We start from the raw sequence: 19555 nt of genomic DNA on the forward strand, positions 1-19555 counted from the left end.
ACACTCCTCGTCAATCCCTTGGATTCTCCATTTCCAAGGACGGCCTGATTTTACCTGGACTGTTGGCCTTTATAGTATATGTTTTATGGTTTCCTATAAATATTTACTTACCTTTCGTGATCTCCATCTACAACAAATTATATTGCCAAAGGGTCCTGTCACTGGCCAGTCATTTGTTTGACTTAGCTTTTTTTATTAGAAATTTTTAGAAAAAAAGAAAAAAAAGAAAAGAAAAGAAATTTTTAGGAATCTCTAAGATAAATAATCATAAATAATTAATTATTATACATTTACTATGTGCCTGATATAATAGATATGACATTAAACCAATGTATTTCTCATTCCCCTATAAATCACTTTGCCCTGGAAATCATGTTCTCTGACAGCCTTCTACACTTAAGGCCAACCAAGAAAGATCAACCAAGGAAAGAACAAACAATGTACAAAAAATGGATCTTTTGTCAACTCAGAGCTGACTCTTGAATCCTTGATAAATCCATAGCCTTAAAAGCCAGGATTTATGAGAAGAAAAATATCTAAACTATAACAGTGCCATTTACACATAAGAAAATTCAGGCTGGCTGTGACCATAGAAAATACTATTAACAAAGAGTTAACATTTTTAAGATAACACCCTGATTGGTTGTTCTTTTTATGATAGGCACTGCTTTGCATGTATTAACTTGTTTCAACCTTATAATAGTCTCCATTTCTTTTGTTCACCAATGTGCTGCAAGCTCCTAGAACATAGTTTGGTATATATAGACACTTAATAAATACGTGTTAGTGAATGAATGCTTTATTAGATATATACTATTATCTGTAGTTTACAGATAAGGAAATGGATTTTCCAAGATTTTATATTTAGTAGTGAGAACCAGAATTCAGAATAAAGAAACATTCCCATAAACATCAAATGAGTAACTCAAAGTTATTAGGGGCAAAACAAATTGAGGCTCTCTGATTTCAATCCTGTGCATACGTCATAGGACTAGCAGGCAAATACAAGTACATTACATTAGGTGCTATGTATATAACTTGTATATGATATATAATTTACATGTGTATACACACACATACATATAGTGCCTGACATATAATTAGCATCCATAAAATATCAGCAGCCTTTCTTTCAGAACTGTCCCCAAAAAACAAGCAAAATCATAGATGTAAAAAACACTTTGAAAGACATGAAACACACTTATGCAAGGTGTTATAAAAATAATAATGATGAGCATTTATCAAAATATTGCCTTAGGCCAGCCCCATGGTTCTAGATCTCTGCCTTCTTCACTCCTGATATATAGAAGTGCCTCCCACCCTGAGTTTTGAAAGATAGCCAGGTTCTTCTCACATCTGCTAAGTGAATCCTACTAATGCCTGCCCAAACTCCATCCCTCCTACCACCTCATCCACTAGTTAGAAAAGGAAGAAGCTTCCATTTATTATGAATTTTATGTTTTAGATGCTTTAATATTTATTCATTGATTTAATTATCAAATATATACTGAGCCCCTGCCATGTGCCAGACACTGAGATAAATTAAAATTGAATTCTAAAGATAATAGTCAAAGAATCCAAAAGAAACTAAGAGGAAAAGAGAAACTATCAGAGGAAACAAATAGAAAACAACTAGCAAAGCTTAATATAATGTAATTATTGAGTTATCTTGAGGTCATTGGGCATTGTGCTATAATATTATAGTATGCATGCAAGTTCATATTTCCCACTGGAAGTTAAATAATAACTTATTTTTGTACAGTCCTCTCAGATTATTAGCATTAAAATCTTAGTCAAGAAGTTGAAATATATGCTTAGTGGTACATAACTAAGATATTGATGGTCACTGCTCTAAAGATGCTCAAAAAGCTATTTATGTATCAGCCCCAGTACAATTTTCAGTCCTGCCTATAATATTTCTTCAATTTTTTTTCCATTTTGCTTATCTCTGTTACCCATACTCCATCCTTTGCCCATGATGTTCCTTCTTCCTGGAATATCCTCAATTCTTTTTTTTTTTTAATTTTTTTTTTTATTTATTTATGATAGTCACAGAGAGAGAGAGAGCGAGGCAGAGACACAGGCAGAGGGAGAAGCAGGCTCCATGCACCGGGAGCCCGATGTGGGATTCGATCCCGGGTCTCCAGGATCGCGCCCTGGGCCAAAGGCAGGCGCCAAACCACTGCGCCACCCAGGGACCCAATATCCTCAATTCTTGATGCCTTAATGTCCTTAGTCTTCAATACCTTCTATCGATTGCTCTCTTATTTCCTCCACTTCATTCTACACAGAGCAGCCAGCCCATAGGATTAAAAAAATCATTTATTCAACAAATGTTTATTGAGTTAAGAATAAAATCAGACAAAATCAGAGAGGGAGACAAACCATAAGAGTCTCTTAACTCTAGGAAACAAACTGAGGGTTCCTGGAGGGGCAGTGGGTAGAAGTATGGGGTAACTGGGTGATGGGCATTAAGAGGGCACATGATATAATAAGCACTGGGTGTTATATGTAACCGATGAATCACTAAACTCTACCTCTAAAACTAGTAATAAACTATATGTTAATTAAGTTTAAATTTAAAAACTGTTTAAAGACCATGTGCAATTCATGCAAGGTGATGAACAAAACAGATTTTGTCTTTATTCATAAAAGCAACAGGAAATCATGAAAGGTGTTTGATCAGGGAAGTAACATAAGACTTCCATTTCTAAAAGCATTCTCTGTAAGGGACAAGGTGGAGAAGATCCATGGTGAATGCAGGGAGAACAAGACAGGAGGGTTCGACTGATTCAGGGGAAAGATAAAGATTGTTTGGGCATGGCTAGTGAGATGGACATTCCAGATGTTTCTCTGAAATTAAAGGAGCTGAAAATATCTTAGAAGAAAATTGACAGGGCTTGGTAACAAATTGGTTGTCAGGACCAAAGGAGAGGCAGATTTCAGGAATGATTCCTAGTTTTCTTTTGTGGACAGCCAGGAAAAGAGGGTGCCCTGTGCTGAGCTCGGGGATGCTGGCATAAGGGAAGACCATGAGTTCATTTGGGGATCTTTTAAGTTTGAGTGACACTACATTCTCCAGCTAGAGATGTCAAGTGGCTAGTTTATGTTTTATTCAATGCAGTATCTGGGACCCCATACAGTGTATGCTTAAAAATAAAAAATCAATCCATATTTGTTAACTGACTAACTTGGAATCAGAGAGGAACAATCATTTATCGAGATTTGATTCAGCCAGGTATTCTAACAGACATTTTATCTGCATCAACTCATTTAACCCCACACTATGGGTTCAGCTATAATATTGTGATTCCAATTTCACAATTAGAGAACAGACTCAGGAAGATTAAGTTAAAAAAACGAGGAAATTGTACAATAAAGATTAAAACTCAGATCTGGCTATTTATAAATCTCTTGCAAAATCTTTGTTCTCCCCACCACCACCACCACCACTAATATATATCATTTATTTTATGAGAAATAAAGCAACGTCTTCCTCTATATGTTAGAAAAAAATATCTCCCTCTGCCTTCTCCCATCATTTCTTCTCCCACTCAGGCATGGATATGTCAGAACAAAATTCAGCAATTTCTCTTCCACTTCTACTCAAGATTAAGGGAAGGGACTCTGCTGCTTTCTCTACCAGCACTTTACTGTGGAAAAATAAAAGCAGAAAAATGGGAAATGCTGCAAGATTATGGACGCACTCATTTCGTGTGCATTCTTCAGAAATGTCAAGGAAGCTGAAATCTAATTTAATCTATTACATGATTGTATGAAATTACTTAACCACATCAAAGCATCAATGGCCTCACACTCTGGGAAGGGACATTGTAAAATGGTTTTCAAATATATAATGCAGTCTCTCAGGTGCTTCAGACAGGGACGCCCATCTCTGAAATTAAAGCTTCCCTTACACTTCTGAGATCAAAACAACAGAGCCATTATTTGAGAGGCTGGATGAAATACCAGAGCCATTTCTTATTAGCTTCAGTCATTAAAGAGAATTTAGTAGCCTAGCTATTTATGCATTTTTTTCCTTCCTTTAAAAAAAAAGGCAATCTTAATGGAATGAAAGGGCGGAAGATTTTGAAGATCAAGATTACGGGTAAATTTCCCACTAATTACATTGTTTTCTGCTTTCAAAAAAGAAAACCCAACCAATATTCCAATTCTCCTCTCCATCTCCAACATTTTAAGAATACAAAAAGAGATGTCAAGCACTTCGACCTTCTTTAAGAATGAGAGAAATTACTACTATACCTCCTCCCCTACTATAAGTACTAGTGAAAAACATCCTCGTGTAAATCTATCCTCTAGAATGCTGAATATATTTTTCCACAGCGACAATATTGTGAACAAAAACTGGATTCCCAATAGGACCCTCAAAGACCAATTCAAGCCATGATGGTGATGTACAGCAGCAGTGCTTTAGCCCTAAGGCAAGATCCTAGGACTTAGAAACACATTTCAGGGGCACCTGAGTGACTCAATGGTTGAGTGTCTGTCTGCCTTTGGCTCGGGTCTTGATTCCAGGGTCCTGGGGCATCAGGCTCCCCATGGGGAGCCTGCTTCTCTCTCCACCTGTGTCTCTGCCTCTTTCTCTCCCTCATGAATAAATAAATCAAATCTTTAAAAAAAATAAACAGATTTCATCTCTCTCTCTCTCTCCTTCTCTCTCTCTCTCTCTCTCTCATAACTATTTTGAAAGCCATATAATTGCAGGAATTCAGCCTCTGTATGAAGAAAATAGTATCTGAGAGACAATATAGCTTAATATTTAATAGCATAGACACTAGGACCAGATTACCTAGGTTTGACTCCAAACACCTACTAGATCTGAACACTGGACAAGGTACTTCTTTTATTCTGTGCCTCCATTTCCACATATATAAAATGGAAATTGAAACAGTACAGGCTGGGATCCCTGGGTGGCACAGCAGTTTAGCACCTGCCTTTGGCCCAGGGCACGATCCTGGAGACCCGGGATCGAATCCCACGTCGGGCTCCCGGTGCATGGAGCCTGCTTCTCTCTCTCTCTCTCTCTCTCTCTCTCTCTATCATAAATTTTAAAAAATTAAAAAAAAAGAAACAGTACAGGCACAGTATGGGTAAATATCCCACTTCATTGTGCTTCACAAATATTGGGGGTTTTTTTCAATGAATTGAGGGTTTGTGGCTGCCCTCAAGCATGTCTGTGGTGCCATTTCTCCAACAGCATTTGCTCACTTTGTGTCTCTGTGTCATATTTTGGTAATTCCCTCAATATTTCAATTTTTTCATTATAATCATAATGTGTTATGGTGATCTGTGACCAGTGACTCACTGAAAACTCTGATGATTAACATTTTTAGCAATATTTTTGAATTAAGGTATGTACTTTTTTTAGACCTGATGCTCTTGCACACTTATTAGACCACACTGCAGGGTAACCATAAGTTTTATATACATTGAGGAACAAAAAAAAAATCATGTGGCTTGCTTCATTGGTGCATTCACTTTATTGCAGTAGCCTGGAACTGAACCCATAAGATCTCCAAGATATGCCTGTAGTCTTAGTGTAGTTGTGACTAAATAAGTTATTACTTCAAGACATAGAACAGTTCTAGGCATGTAGTAAGTGCTCAATAAATGTCAGCTGTTATTGGTACTGTGCTACATATTTTATATTATTTAATCTTTGCTATGAACCCTCAAGATAATTTATCTTCCACTTAATAGAGAAAGAAACTGAAGTAGAGCCAGATTTCTAATCCAGTTCTGATTCCGATTCCAGACTCTGGAATATATGATCATGACACACCTGATCTGTGAAGACATAGAGTTCTCAAGGACACACCTCTTACCCCAAGTCCCAACCCCTTCCCTGATCCCCCAGCCACTGCATCCATTGTAAGGAGGCAAGATGGGTGAGTTGAAACTCCTCCTCCCTCTCTAGGGCCCACAAGGGGGAATCTGCCACAGCTCCCTGCCTGGCATGGAACCCCAGGCTTCCTGGAGTGTTGACCTTCGTAAATTAGATATTCAGAGGTCAGGAAATGCCTGTGTTTTGAATTTCCATTGTAGCCTTCTGGCAAATCCATGAGTGTGAGCTTTGAAAATGCCACAGGCCTGTGGAAGTGCTGACCTCAGCCTTGGAAATCCTTCTGGATGTAATTACTTAGAGAAAAGTAAGTAGAAGGTGACTGACCATTTACAGTCAGAATCCCAACAAACTGAAATACTACAGAAACTATGGAGCCAAAATACAGGGAGGGCTGGGACCCACAAAGCGTAGAAATATTTTCCAGGAAATATTAGGAAAGAACTAAGAAGGTATTCTCATAGGCTTGACAGGGGCTTGGTTCAGTTTTTCTTCCTATTCAGAGATGGATACTGAAGAAAATAGAGCTAAGACAGAGATGAGGAACAAAACCCTTCAAGGCCAAGGAAGTGGTCTGGTGGCAGTGGTTTTCTTAGAGAGGGGATAGGAAAGGAGGGATCTGCCTTCACATTTTTTTTTATTCCTGTGGATCTTCCACAGCAGTCCAAACACTTCTTGATTATCTTGAAAATGTATTTTTGATTATTAAGGAATTATAAAATCCCAAAACCAGTAAAGGGATTGGCCTTATGGAGCACTTAACATGTGTCAGGCATTGTGCATTCACTATATATCCTTCCAGCAACCAGCAATTATTGTCCTCACATTACAGATGAGACTCAGAAAGGGTTAAGTAGTGCCTAGGGTCACAGAGCCTGGAAGTAGCACCCCAGCCTCCCAACAAGGACCGCTCTTGTCAAGGACCACTTACAAGTCACTGACTTCTTTGCGGTCATCTTGCCCAGCCTTCCTCACCCTATGAAGTTCCCTGGGCATCATCCCTAGTGAATGGTTTTTCTCTGTTCAAACATCTGCTACAAAAAAGAATCTCACTACTTCCCCCCCGCTTTTTTACTGTAGTAAAATACACATAACATAAAATTTACCATCTTAACCATTTTAAAACATACAGTTCAATGGCATTTAGTACATTCACAAGGTTGTACAACCATTATAACAGTCTAGTTGCAGGAAATTTTTATCTCCCCACAAGGAAAACTCATACCCAATTAGCAGTCACTCTCCATGTTCCCTTCCCCACAGCCACTAATCAGCTTCCTGTCTTTATGATCTGCCTTTTCTGGATAATTCATATAAATGAAATTATACAATATGTGGTCTTTGTGTCTGGCTCCTTTTATGGTTTCAGGGTTAATCTGTGAGCTAGCATGTATCGATACTTCATTCCTTTTTATAGCTGAACTGGATTCCAAAGTAGAGATTTTCCACATCTTATTTATCTGTCAGTTGACGGCTATTTGTGTTATTTCTACTTTGGGGCTATTATGAATAGTGTTGCTGTGAATATTCTTACAGATGTTTTTCGAACACCTATTTTCAATTATCTGAGATATATACATAGGAGTGGGAATTCTGGTTCATATGGCAATTCTGTTTAACTTGTTAAGGAGACACCAAACTTTTTTCCATAGTGGCTGCACCATTTTACATTCCCACCAGAAATATATGAAGGTTCCAACTTCTTCACATCTTGGTCAAAACCTGTTACTTTCTGTTGTTTTTAATTAGAGCCACGGTAATTCATTATGCTTTTGATTACATTTCTCTAATAACTAATGACATTGAGCATCTTTCCATGTGCTTACTGTGACCATTTGTATACCTTCCTATATAAATGTCTAGTTGTAAGAATTCTATATATATTATGAATACTAGACACTTAACAGGCGTATGATTTGCCAATATTTTTCACATGCTGTCTTTCTACTCTTTCAACAGTGTCCTTTGGTGAAATAAAGTTTTTGATTTTGATGTGGTCCAACTTCTTTATCTTTTCTTATGTTGTTTATGATTATGGAGTCATGTCTAAGAAAGTATTGCCAAAGCCAAAGTCATAAAGATTAACCATATGTTTCCTTTTTATTGTTTTATAGTTTTGACTCATATTTCAGTCTTTGAGCCATTTCAAGTTGATTTTGTATGTGACATAAGATAAGGGTCCAACTTCATTCTTTTGCATATAGGTATCCAGTTGTTTGTACCATTTATTAAAGAGAATGTCCTTTCCCCATTTAATGGCCAGGTACCCTCATCAAAAATCAATTGACCATATATATGTGGGTTTATATCTAGACTCTGCATTGTATTCTATATATGTTTAGCCTTATGCCACCACCATTCTGTTCTGATTACTATAACTCACATGTTTTTAAAGTAGCCTATTCAGCCTTCAGATATGCCCCACCCTCATTAGAAAATTATTTCTTCTCTTATGCTGAAATATACCCCATGTTGCTGCTAACCTCTGGTCACTGTTCTGCCTTTTTGAGGCTTATCATTATAGCAACATTAGCACTAATCTTATTAATCTCTCATTATTTTCCAGGTTATTTTAGATGCTTTACACATATTATTTAATCACCTTATGTCCTCAAACACTATAGCTGCAATTATTAGCCCCCGTTTATAGATGAGGAAACCATGGCATGAAGAGGTTAAATAACTAACCTATTCACAGTTACATAGTAAGTAGAAGATGTAGGTTACAAACACAGACAGTTCAACACTCCAATTCATTCTCTTAACCTGCAGAGCAGTTGAACAACAATCAAGCGCCTCTGGATCAAGCACTGTGATAAAGGCTAGAAGTACAACGGTAAATAGGTCGCTGTTCCCACCTTCATGGAGCCCACAGATGAGTAGAGAAGACACAGGTCAATATAAAATTTAATATTGCAAGAACACCAAAGATTGGTGTTCTCTCTTGAAAGTATAAGACTTTACTAAGTTCACAAAATCCTGGACCCTTGCTTCTCACCACTTCACATCTTCTCCCAATTCAATCTAATCCATGTCCATGGTATCACTGCTAATATAAATACCCGAATCCCTCAACAGAGACTCTGACTCTCTGGACCACTGATGTTCTCCTGAGCTTCACATAACCCCTCATTGACCTAGAGCATTGAGATGAACTATTCTCAGGGGGCAGCCCCCGTGGCTTAGCGGTTTAGGGCCACCTTTAGTCCAGGGTGTGATCCTGGAGACCCAGGATCCAGTCCCACGTCAGGTTGCCCGTATAGAGCCTGCTTCTCCCTCTGCCTGTGGCTCTGCCTATCTCTCTCTTTCTCTCTCTCTCTCTCTGTGTGTGTGTGTGTGTGTCTCATGAATAAATAAATTAAATCTTTAAAAAAAAAAGAGAGAGATGAACCATTCTCTAATATAGAAACTTGACCTCACACAAAGGCATTCATATTACCATTCCGAAAATGATTTCCCCACCCATTTCCTACAGTGCCTAAAATTTTCCATCACAAATTCTTTCCATTGGTAAAGATGTTTACTCTTCCAAAAATCCAATACCTATGTCTCTAAAGAAGTAAGCAAGCATAAAAGTACATCGATTGAAGACCTATCATATGCTAGGCATTTTATATAGATCATCACAATTTATCCCCAGAACAACACAGTGGGAAAGCATTATTGGCCCCATTTTCCATATAAGAAAACTGAGACTCAGAGTTTAGAGTATAAAGTGGCATAATTAATATTTAAACCCAGGATTGCCTAATTTTCAGGTGAGAACACCTTTGATAGGTTCCCTGAAAGGGTAACATTCAGTTTATGTTTAGCCACTTCCTGGGTCTAAGAATTCATAATCCATATTTGACCCAACCCATCACAGAACTTCTCTGATTGTTAGAAAGTGTTTGTTCCCAACAATGACAGCATTTCAGAAATGAAATGGGCTGCTTCATGAGGCAGTGGTCTTCCCATCTCAGGACTTTCTCAGCTGCCAAATGGCCCTGAGTTTGCTTTGGATGGAGATTATCAGTCCCTATTTAGGCATCCCATTCCCACACGCAACACACTGAAGATCACATTCCATTGCCAGAGCCAACCAGTATCCCTAAATCAATTCCTAAAAGCAGGAAGGACAAACTGACTTAAAAAATAAAAAAGGCCATGTTTATTCTATCACTTTTCTCAAAGGCAAGGGCATTGCAAGCAGTGGAGAGTAAGAGGGAAATTAAACTATAAAGAAATATTTGACAGTGTTTCCTTAATCGTGGTCTATATCTGCTGATCCAGCCAAAAGCAAGGGGGCAGAGGTGATCTTTGCTATGCCACAGTGAATAATGCAATCATATTTTTGATACCAAACTACATTTAACTGCCATATAAATCCTGCCTGCCTCCATACCACACCTCATTATCTCACAGGAAATGTACAACTTCTGGAAAGTCAGATGTGGTCAGCCCTCTGCCCCTGAAGCTAGGATGGAGACACAAAGCTGAGAGTCGGGTGTTTGCTATACCAGCAGGCCAGCCTCTGAGTGCAATCATGAGCCTTGCCCATGTACTCTTGGCACTAACTTGCTGGGGACATTCCACAGAATATGCCACCCCTCTGGATTCAGTTTTCCATCTCTGAAATGGGAACAGAGTTATCGTTACCCTCATTTTGCAAATGAGGAAGGTCAGGCACAAACAAGTCAGAAAACTCCTCAAGGTCTAGTTGATGGCAACTGAACATCAAACCCAAGATTGTCCCTTTTCATTCAGAAGCATGTTTCTCCAAAAATGAACAAGCTCTAGCACTGTGACTCTGTGATACTTTGCTAGAACTATTAGGTTCGAAACCTCTCGACAATAGTTTCTACTGTTTATAGCATCTTACTGCCAATATGCTCAACTACTCAGGTTCCCAAAGGGGGGGGGATGTGTGAAATAAGCACAATTATAAACGTTCTAGCTTAATTTCAGGGAACGTGGTGGGGTAGTGGAAATGATTGGTATAGAAAAAGGGAGACAGTGACCTCTAAGTCTCTTTGGAAGACAAGAGGGGGTTGCCACTCTGCCTCACTTAGGAAGGAGAAAAAATGAGTACATTGGGTCATTTTTGCCATGTTTCCAGCTACATGAATTGAAAAGTGGAGTCCAGGTTCAATGCATCATTCTTGAGCCAGTGAACAAAATCCCTCTTTGTTCCCCAGTGAAACTTATCTCTGAAGAGCTACACTACTTCCTGTGAGATACAGCCCTGCAGATGTGCCATGGGAGCCCCGCCTGGCTGTGCTGCCTTTGCTCAAAGTGCAAGAATGGACATTTTGTACTTGCTGGGCTGAAAATGACACTTGCTCCTCTGATTCCCACTGGGGTTACCAAGTGGGCAAAACCTCCTGTTTAGATGAGGAGCTGTGGGCAGTGGATGTATTTATGATTATGTTTTGTTCCTTTGTGAATTTGTTTAGCTATATATAGAGCTAAATCAAAAAGAAAGGGGGCAGAGTGTACCACAGCGTTTTTCAAACTGTATTCCATGGAACCCTTCTAGGGACTAGAGGTAGAGGATTGGGTGGGTGGGAGCAGCAGACAAAGCACCAAATCTTCTGTCTTCCCCCTACTGTCCCTGTCAACACACCAACAATAACAAAGCAGTTCTAACAATCTGATGTAGTGGGCTGAATCCCATTTTATTTTGACAATGACTTTTATAGCTAAAAGAGTGCTTGAAAACCACAGTTGCTGTAGAAAGTCCTACAATAAAGGAAGGATTCATGCTAAGTTCTCATCCCAGTTCTGCTAAAATATAGCTCTGTGATTCTGAGCAGTTCATTTTAGCTATAGTCTCACTTCCTTCATCTATAGAATAAGGAGGTTCGAACAGTGCATAACCCTTGAGAGTGAGTACTCTACTATTAAGTTTATTATATTTACCGGACTGATTCCAACTGAGTGTATCCTTTATGTCTATTCACACTGATAAATATTTATGACACACATTTGGGAGCAGGTGTTGTCTTAATCCTGGGGAAGCAAAGATGGAAAACAGAAACCCTGCCATAAAGGTGTTCATAGTCTAAGCTATAGATAGGGAACTAATTAAATCATTACAACAAAAGAGGAGATGAGCTATGTTCACAAAAGGCATAGTAATTTCAAACTGGAATTTTCAAATTCCAAAAAAGTTTTCTGGAAAAATTGTTAAACTAGAATCAAAGTGACTTCAAAGAGACCTAAAATAAACAATCTAATATAGCCACAAAAACTTATGAAGGAGTAAGGATACCATCAAACATATTCAAAGGACGGCTGGAACGCGAGAACCGTAGGTGACAACATGGAATTCATGTCAGCCATTACGTGGCTGACTATTCAAAAGTTGCTAAGAAGAGGAAGGTCTCTAACAGGAAGGAAAGTAAATACTTCTGAACTGCTCATCTTTACTCTTGCCACCCCTAATTTTGGGGTTCGTGGGCTGAATCTTTGCACTACACAAAACACAACTCTTGTCAGGAGTTGAAATGACATCCCGGGGATTCAACTGAAATGGTTTAGTTAAAAGACCACTTGAAGCAGACACATATGGGTTTCATCCCAGCCCTACCACCAACTGGCTGTGTGGTTTAGGGCAATTTGTTCAACTTTTATGATTCTGTCTTTCCTCATTTGTAAAATGGAATGATAATACCTATTTTATGTAGTTACTGTGTCACTCTGGACTGCAGTTTCCTTATCTATAAAATCCAAGGATTATACTAGATGCTATCTGAGACTGTTTCAAGCCTTACAATTCTCTACAATTGCTCCTGGAGTTGGGGAACATGAGGTATACTAAACTGATGTATGGATAACCAAAAAAAGGGCCAGGGAGTATGCAGTTGGAAAAAATAAAGTGGCTAAAACTCTTTGAAGTTCCTACATCAAGGTAGAGTCCATTTTCATACACACATGCACGCATGCACACACACACACACACACACAGGAATATTATCCAACCTTTAAAAAGAAGAAAATCAAAAAAAAAAAAAAAGAAGAAGGAAATCTTGTCATTTGTGATATGGTAAATGCAAAAAGCACTCTGGTATGAAGTAAGCCCAACAGAGAAAGATAAATACTATAGTATTGCTTATGTGTTGAATTTTTTTCTTAAAAAAAATCAAATTCATAGAATCCTTCATAAAAGTCAAAGAGTAGAAAAGTGATTACCAGCGGCAGATGGTTGGGAGGAATAGGGAGTTTGGTAAAAGGGTACAAACTTCCACTTATAAAATAAGGTCTGAGGATCTAAGGTATAACATGATGATTATAGCTGATAACACTGTATTACATAATTATGTTATTAAAATTTGCTGAGAGAGTAGACCTTAAATGTTCTCACCAAAGGAAAAAAACGGATAAATATGTGAGGAGATGGATGTGTTAATGAACTCAGTAGAGGGAGGGAAGAATCCTTTCACACTGTATATGTATATCAAATCCTTACATTGTATACTTTAAATATCTTACAATTTAAGTTGCTTATTATACCTCAAAAGAGGTAGGAAAAAAAAAACGTGTGGAGTTTCCTCAAAAAAGAGAAAAAATCCATCTTCTCAGCTTAGTTTCTCTAGTTACACTGGATATCTTCCAATTTGCCCTTTTATATCTATTCTCCACCCTTATCCACTCTGGTCTGTGCCCTGGAAGGCTGTCTTGTATCGTTGATGTCAAAAGATTGTGTGGGCTGAATTTGACCAATAGTAAGCCATGGCAGGAGGAGAGAGGAAAGAGAATGAGGGCAAGTTATTCATTCAGCTGGCTCCCTTCTTTTTTTTCCCCCCCCTTCTTAAAAGGTCAGGTTGGATGGTCTGTATCCCATGACCAAAGTGATCTATTCTACACGACTGTTCCTGTCTGATTACTTGTAAGTACTTCTACCCATCATCCCTTTGCCTGAGGAAGACAGCTCTTCCACTCTTCCTAGCCTCAGGATACTGTAGTATCTTATAGTACTCTTGTCAAAAGTCTCTTTGTAAATAGGTCTTCCTTGAATCATCTAATTTGAACGTATCGTTTCTTTCTTGTTGTGACACTAGTTTATAGACCATTGAAAGGAGAACTCGCCTTTCTCAATAGTTGCAGCAAAAGCCTCACGGATCATGCTCCTTGACTTGTATGTCATACATAACTTTAGTCATACAATCACCAATAACTGTGGCCAGAGAAATGAAGTGTTTTGATTAGCCAGACCTGGTTCATGTATCTATCCTTAGAAGTAGGATTAGTCCTACTAAAACCACATGGACTGAGAATTTGGGAGAGATAGTTCCCCCAAAGAAAATCTGAATTTTAAATGGGCATCTGATATCTTCAAAACCAACCAAGTTGCAGATGTTTGGAGTCTCAGCTCACCTATAAGATAGTGATAATACAGTATCTAAATTGGATAAATGGACCCAGGCTCTCCTATAAGTTTCTTATATCTTTAAAATCTATGGATTTAAATCCAATAATGTACACCGGTTCAACTTACCAAATTCAATTCTATTTCCTGCTCTGCCACCAAATATCTATACAACCTTGGATAAGCCAGCCAACTTTTCTGGGCTTCTATTTCCTTACCTGTAAAATGAGATGGTTGGCTTGAACGATCTCTTGGGTGTATTCTAGATATAAAATCTCTATGAATCTATGATTATCTCAGAAATTCCAAGTTTTTTTAGGGTTCTTTGACTATAAAGATCACAGACAAATTCAGTGTAACATAAGACTTCACCCCTGGAAAAAAAGGATGTATTGAAAGGATATGAAAAGTCATCCAGTCTAAGGAAAACATTAAGAAAAAACCTTTGGGAACATCAGTAATCATAGCCTTTTTGGGATCGCAAGCATTAGGGTGGTCTCTATACAGTGATTCAACCCCAGTTTTCAGCCCCTCATAATCCCACTCAGTATTCAAACTCCTAGGTGTAACATTGGGATTGGATTAGTATAGGCTGCCTTATATTCTGGCTCAGGGTGGCAGGGCACCATGTTGGCATTTCCACCAGGACAATACAGCATAAAAGAAGAATGGTTCCCCAAAGGTAGAAAGGGTAATGAGCAAGCAGAAACTACTGATATCCTTGATACAAGCTGATGATAGCATCAAAGCTGGCTGCAACTTTGCTTATTTTTCTAGTAGAGCTCTATGTAAATTCCTTTTAAAGTTTTCTTGGAATTATACATGTAGTGACTAAGTCACAGTCCCAGAATCTTCAAAACAAAACAAAACAAACAAAAAACCAATCTCGACTTTCAAAATTCAAATGAATGGGCTAGTTCACCAAAAGATCTAGAGATTAGAAATGACAATTTTAAAAGGAGATTCACTTCTCAGAAACATTGTAAAGCAAAGACCAATTACTAGGTTTTGTTTTCATTAGACTATTATTTTTCAGCCATGAGCAAATGCTTATAAAATGAGATATTACTTGAATATACAAATGCAAATTCAAGAACTCCAGCAGGACAGTAAATAATTTATAAATGTACAAAACGAACCAAGACCTTTTTCAGCCACTATCAGTATGTATAGACACCCAAACCCTGTAATTACACAATACCCAATTCCTAACTTGGGGCTTCAATATCAGCACTGGAAATTATGAACGAATTATACTTGGAACTTGTGTAAGGTTTTAGAGTGGAATGAAATTATCATGAATTGGCAACCTGTTGCATCTTTAAGGAGAATTTAAATAGTGTTGAAATGGATGTGTTACAAGAATGTGCATATGCGTTAACAACACATATCAGATATGCCTGTGCCTTGTATTTATAGTTCTATGTTTGCATGAATATGGATCTATTTACCTTGCATTCCTAAACATCTGCAAAGATTACATTTTTTATTTCAGGTAAAAGTTTCATTTTTCTAAATGTGCTTAGCCTGCATAATTTAGCTACAGTGTTTCACTAATAAACTAAAATGAGGGCAGTCCAGGGCGGGGGGGGGGGGGGGGGGGGGGGGGGGCTCGCAGCCCGGGCATGATCCTGGAGGCCTAGGATCAAGTCCCACGTCAGGCTCCCTGAATGGAGCCTGCTTCTCCCTCTGCCTGTGCCTCTGCCTCTGTGTGTGTGTGTATGTGTGTGTGTGTGTGTCATGATTAAATAAAAATCTTTTAAAAAATAAAATAAAATAAAAATAAGCTAAAATGAGTTTAAAACAGAATGAGTGGGAGGGGAACTTTGTAAGGAATTGCTATCCTGTTACTCTTTAACCATCCCCACCCACCGCCCCAAAAGTTGTAGGCCCTATGGAGGTTTCACAGGGCCTGATGCAGGGCTTGACCCACAAGATACTTAACAAATAAGTTATGAATAAATTAATGGATGAAGATTAAAATGGTTCACGTGAGATTCAGGATAGAGTTAAGATTCCTATCCCAAGTAAGAGAACATCCAGATATGTTTAGAAAATGCCAAAGGAGATCTAAGATGAAGAGGTATATTTCCAAGCTATGGTCTATTCTAAGCCTTACCAGGACAGTAATATCTAACTGAAGCTGTTTGTCATTCTAATGAGCGCTGCACCTGATCTAACATCTTCTCACCATGGCATGGAAGGGTGGTAAAATGGAAAATTCTGCCAATATTGGATCCTTCTCCAATAGTCTGGACTCACACCTTCACTCTAAAGATGCCTCAAATGGAAACACAGGAGAGATAAAGAGTTTGAGTTCCATCAGCAACAGGAAGTATTTCCTAAAATATTGCTGTGAATAGACATTGCTTGTGCTGGAACACAAAGATGGGTACAGCATTGTTCCTTCTGTCACTGACAGGTGTCATGTTAAAATTAGAGGAAATTACAAAAGAAACAGTCATTGGAAGTTAAGGTGATAAAGGGAGGCTCTGCAGACAAAGCAAGTCGTTAGCTGGGTGAGAAAAAATTGAAATGGCTTATGAAAGAAGGCAGAACAGGTCATCATGAAGTTGATGAAAACCACAGAGTTAAGGATGGGTACAGACACTGGACACTGAGTAGACCAACATGACTCAAGAAACGGAAGCAGGGAAGTAAGTGGAAATCAAATCCCACATTCTTCCTTTAAACAAATTGTTCTCAATTTTGGCTATTCATTAAAATAATCTGAGAAGTTTTTTTTTAAAAAAAAGAAGTGAGGCAGAATATGACCCCAATCCCTAGAAATTCTGATTTAATTTGATCTGGGCTAAGCCCCATTCATGCTTGTTTAATTCTTTTTTTTTTTTTTTTTTCCTTTTTTAAGCTTCCTAGGTGATTCTAATGTACAGCCAGGGTTGAAAAACACTCTTTAGACCACCATACTATGCAACTAACATCACTTAAAAGAGGCCTTTCAATGTCATTACATATTTTGTGACCCAAGTTCCAAGTCATCAGATGTAATGCCGGTATTTTGTAAGCCTTAAACCAGTGTCATTCAATTCTTCACTTTATAGTCTTCTATTGGAAGGCTGAGCAATGAGGCTTGTTAGATGCATGGAGAGGCCAGGATAGCACCTCAAACACTTGAAAAACTATGGTGTCCTGATCCCATGATCCAGATATTCTGGCCTAGTGGTCTGAAGTGAAACTCAAGCATTGCATTTTCTAAGTTCTGCTGGCCACTCTAACATCCAGATCTACTCCCAAAACAAATAGAACACTGAGTTTCTAACTCCCACCCCACATCAGACCTATTCAATCAGAATTTCATGGTTGGACTGAGTACTGGCTGAGTACTTTATAAAGTTCATCTGTGACCTCAAAACACAGCCAAGGTTATTATTTATCAGATAAAATATGGATTCCAACTTTTTTTTAATGTCATAGCACACTAGAAATTGACTATTTATAAAGCACACTGGAATATATTAGAGGAGATTTAAGGGATTGGTATATGGAAATATGGCACTGGTTTTAGAAAACATCTTTCCATTATTACATAGTTATGATATAAAAATTGAAAATATAAAAAATAATAATAATAATAATTGAAAATATTATAAATGATTATAAATTTAGAATTTAGAGAAAACTTTCAAAATTATCTTCACAAATTATAATGCAAGACTGGAATTTGCATTATAACTAAATCTTCATTACCAGATCTTTTTATGATTGAAATAACTACATGCAGTCTTTGATCAAGGTTCTTAAGCTAATAATCACTTCAAATACTTATTACTTACTACAAAGAAGAAATTTTATCTTTCACGAGTAAGTAATAAAAAATATAAACTATTTTTAAAACTGTTTAAAAATGTGCAACATGTTATATGTAACTGATGAATCACTAAACTCTACCCCTAAAACTAATAATAATACGCTATATGTTAAATAATTGAATTTAAATAAAATGTTTTAAAAAAGGAAAATGCTTCCATCTCCATGCATAAAGATGTTAGTTGAAAAAAAAAAAACGCAACAGTTAAAATCATAAAGATTCTGAGAGCCTTCTTTCACTGACAAAGATAGTGTTGAAACTTTTTTTGAAAATGTGAATTGGTATAGATACCAATCAAACTTTCTCAAACCTGATATTTTCTTTTTTTAGTAGGCTCTACACCCAGCATGGAGCCCAGCTCGGATCTGAACTCACGACCCTGAGATCAAGAGCTGAGCTGAGATCAAGATTTGGATGCTCAATGGATTGAGCCACCCAGGTGCTCCTCAAACCTAGACTTTTAAACAATGATGAACCTATAAATGTGCTTGCATGATTACTCTGTCTACAATTGCTTGACCAACCAAAGGGCAATAGTCATGAGGGGACAAAAAAATTTTCTCGTAACTAAGGATAAACACTCTGCAACCTGAAGATAACAGAAACTTTAGCCCATTCCCCTCACCACCACCTGTCTGTGAACTAAGCACTGTGCTTCTGGAGGATTCTTCAAAGAGTTTCAGAGTCATGATCAGGAGACTCTAGAAGTGTAGTGCCACATTGTAATGCACATGCTCATCCACCCACTCTATATGCCACAGTGGCCCAGCAAGTGTTGGCTATCACACCATAATCTATTTAAACCAGCCCCAAATATTTGTGGGTTCAAGACAAAGATACACCTAGAGGCCCATATACTATATGACTCATTTGAAATTCATAGTCAAGATAGTAAAGTGTTAAAAAATATGTATTCTATTTCTCAACCTTAATAAATATATTTTGATAAATACAAAAAATCTAAAAACATATGTAAAACTATGGCTTTATATGACAGGAAATAAGCAAAATATCAAAGATAACAGAATTAAATTATTACTCTTTGTCTGAATGTTCTACTAATTAGTGGTTGAGGTTTGTTGAGTATGAAAGCAAAAGCATACATAATTTATAAATTGCTATATACTAATTCTGCAAAATTAATCTTTCTTTATTTTGGCAAATCTTTAATTATTCTATCATGATTAAGATTGTCACATACTTCTTTAGTAGTAATGCCAAATGATGCGCTTATTCCTGGGTCACTGCAGTTCCCACATAATATTTTTATTTCAATTTTTTTATTTCAATTTCAAGAAATCTCACTCTTTAGAGGCAGTAGGAACCGGAATTGTTAACAAAATTATTAAAGCAATACTTAAATTTACAAAGATTTGTGAATTTTAGGTATAATATTCAAACATGGTATTGGGATTACATATGATAAAATAGCAAAGAAAACTTTATAAACTTTTAATTTCATTGTGTAAATTATCATTTCACCATTTTTATTTAATGATTTATTTTTATTATT

General features: G+C 37.5%; 1 long non-coding RNA gene across 2 annotated transcripts in view; it reads left to right on the plus strand.

The window, feature by feature from the left end:
• The window catches only part of LOC140630403 (uncharacterized), a 41897-nt gene extending 23250 nt beyond the window's left edge, over nt 1-18647 (plus strand). For both annotated transcript variants that reach the window (XR_012028176.1, XR_012028178.1), the window contains one exon: nt 18373-18647. This is a non-coding gene — a long non-coding RNA (uncharacterized lncRNA). The remainder of the gene's footprint in view (nt 1-18372) is intronic.
• The last annotated feature ends 908 nt before the right edge of the window (nt 18648-19555 follow it).

Source organism: Canis lupus, chromosome 3 (genome assembly GCF_048164855.1).
Source record: "Canis lupus baileyi chromosome 3, mCanLup2.hap1, whole genome shotgun sequence".
In the NCBI taxonomy this organism is placed as follows: Eukaryota; Metazoa; Chordata; class Mammalia; order Carnivora; family Canidae; genus Canis; species Canis lupus.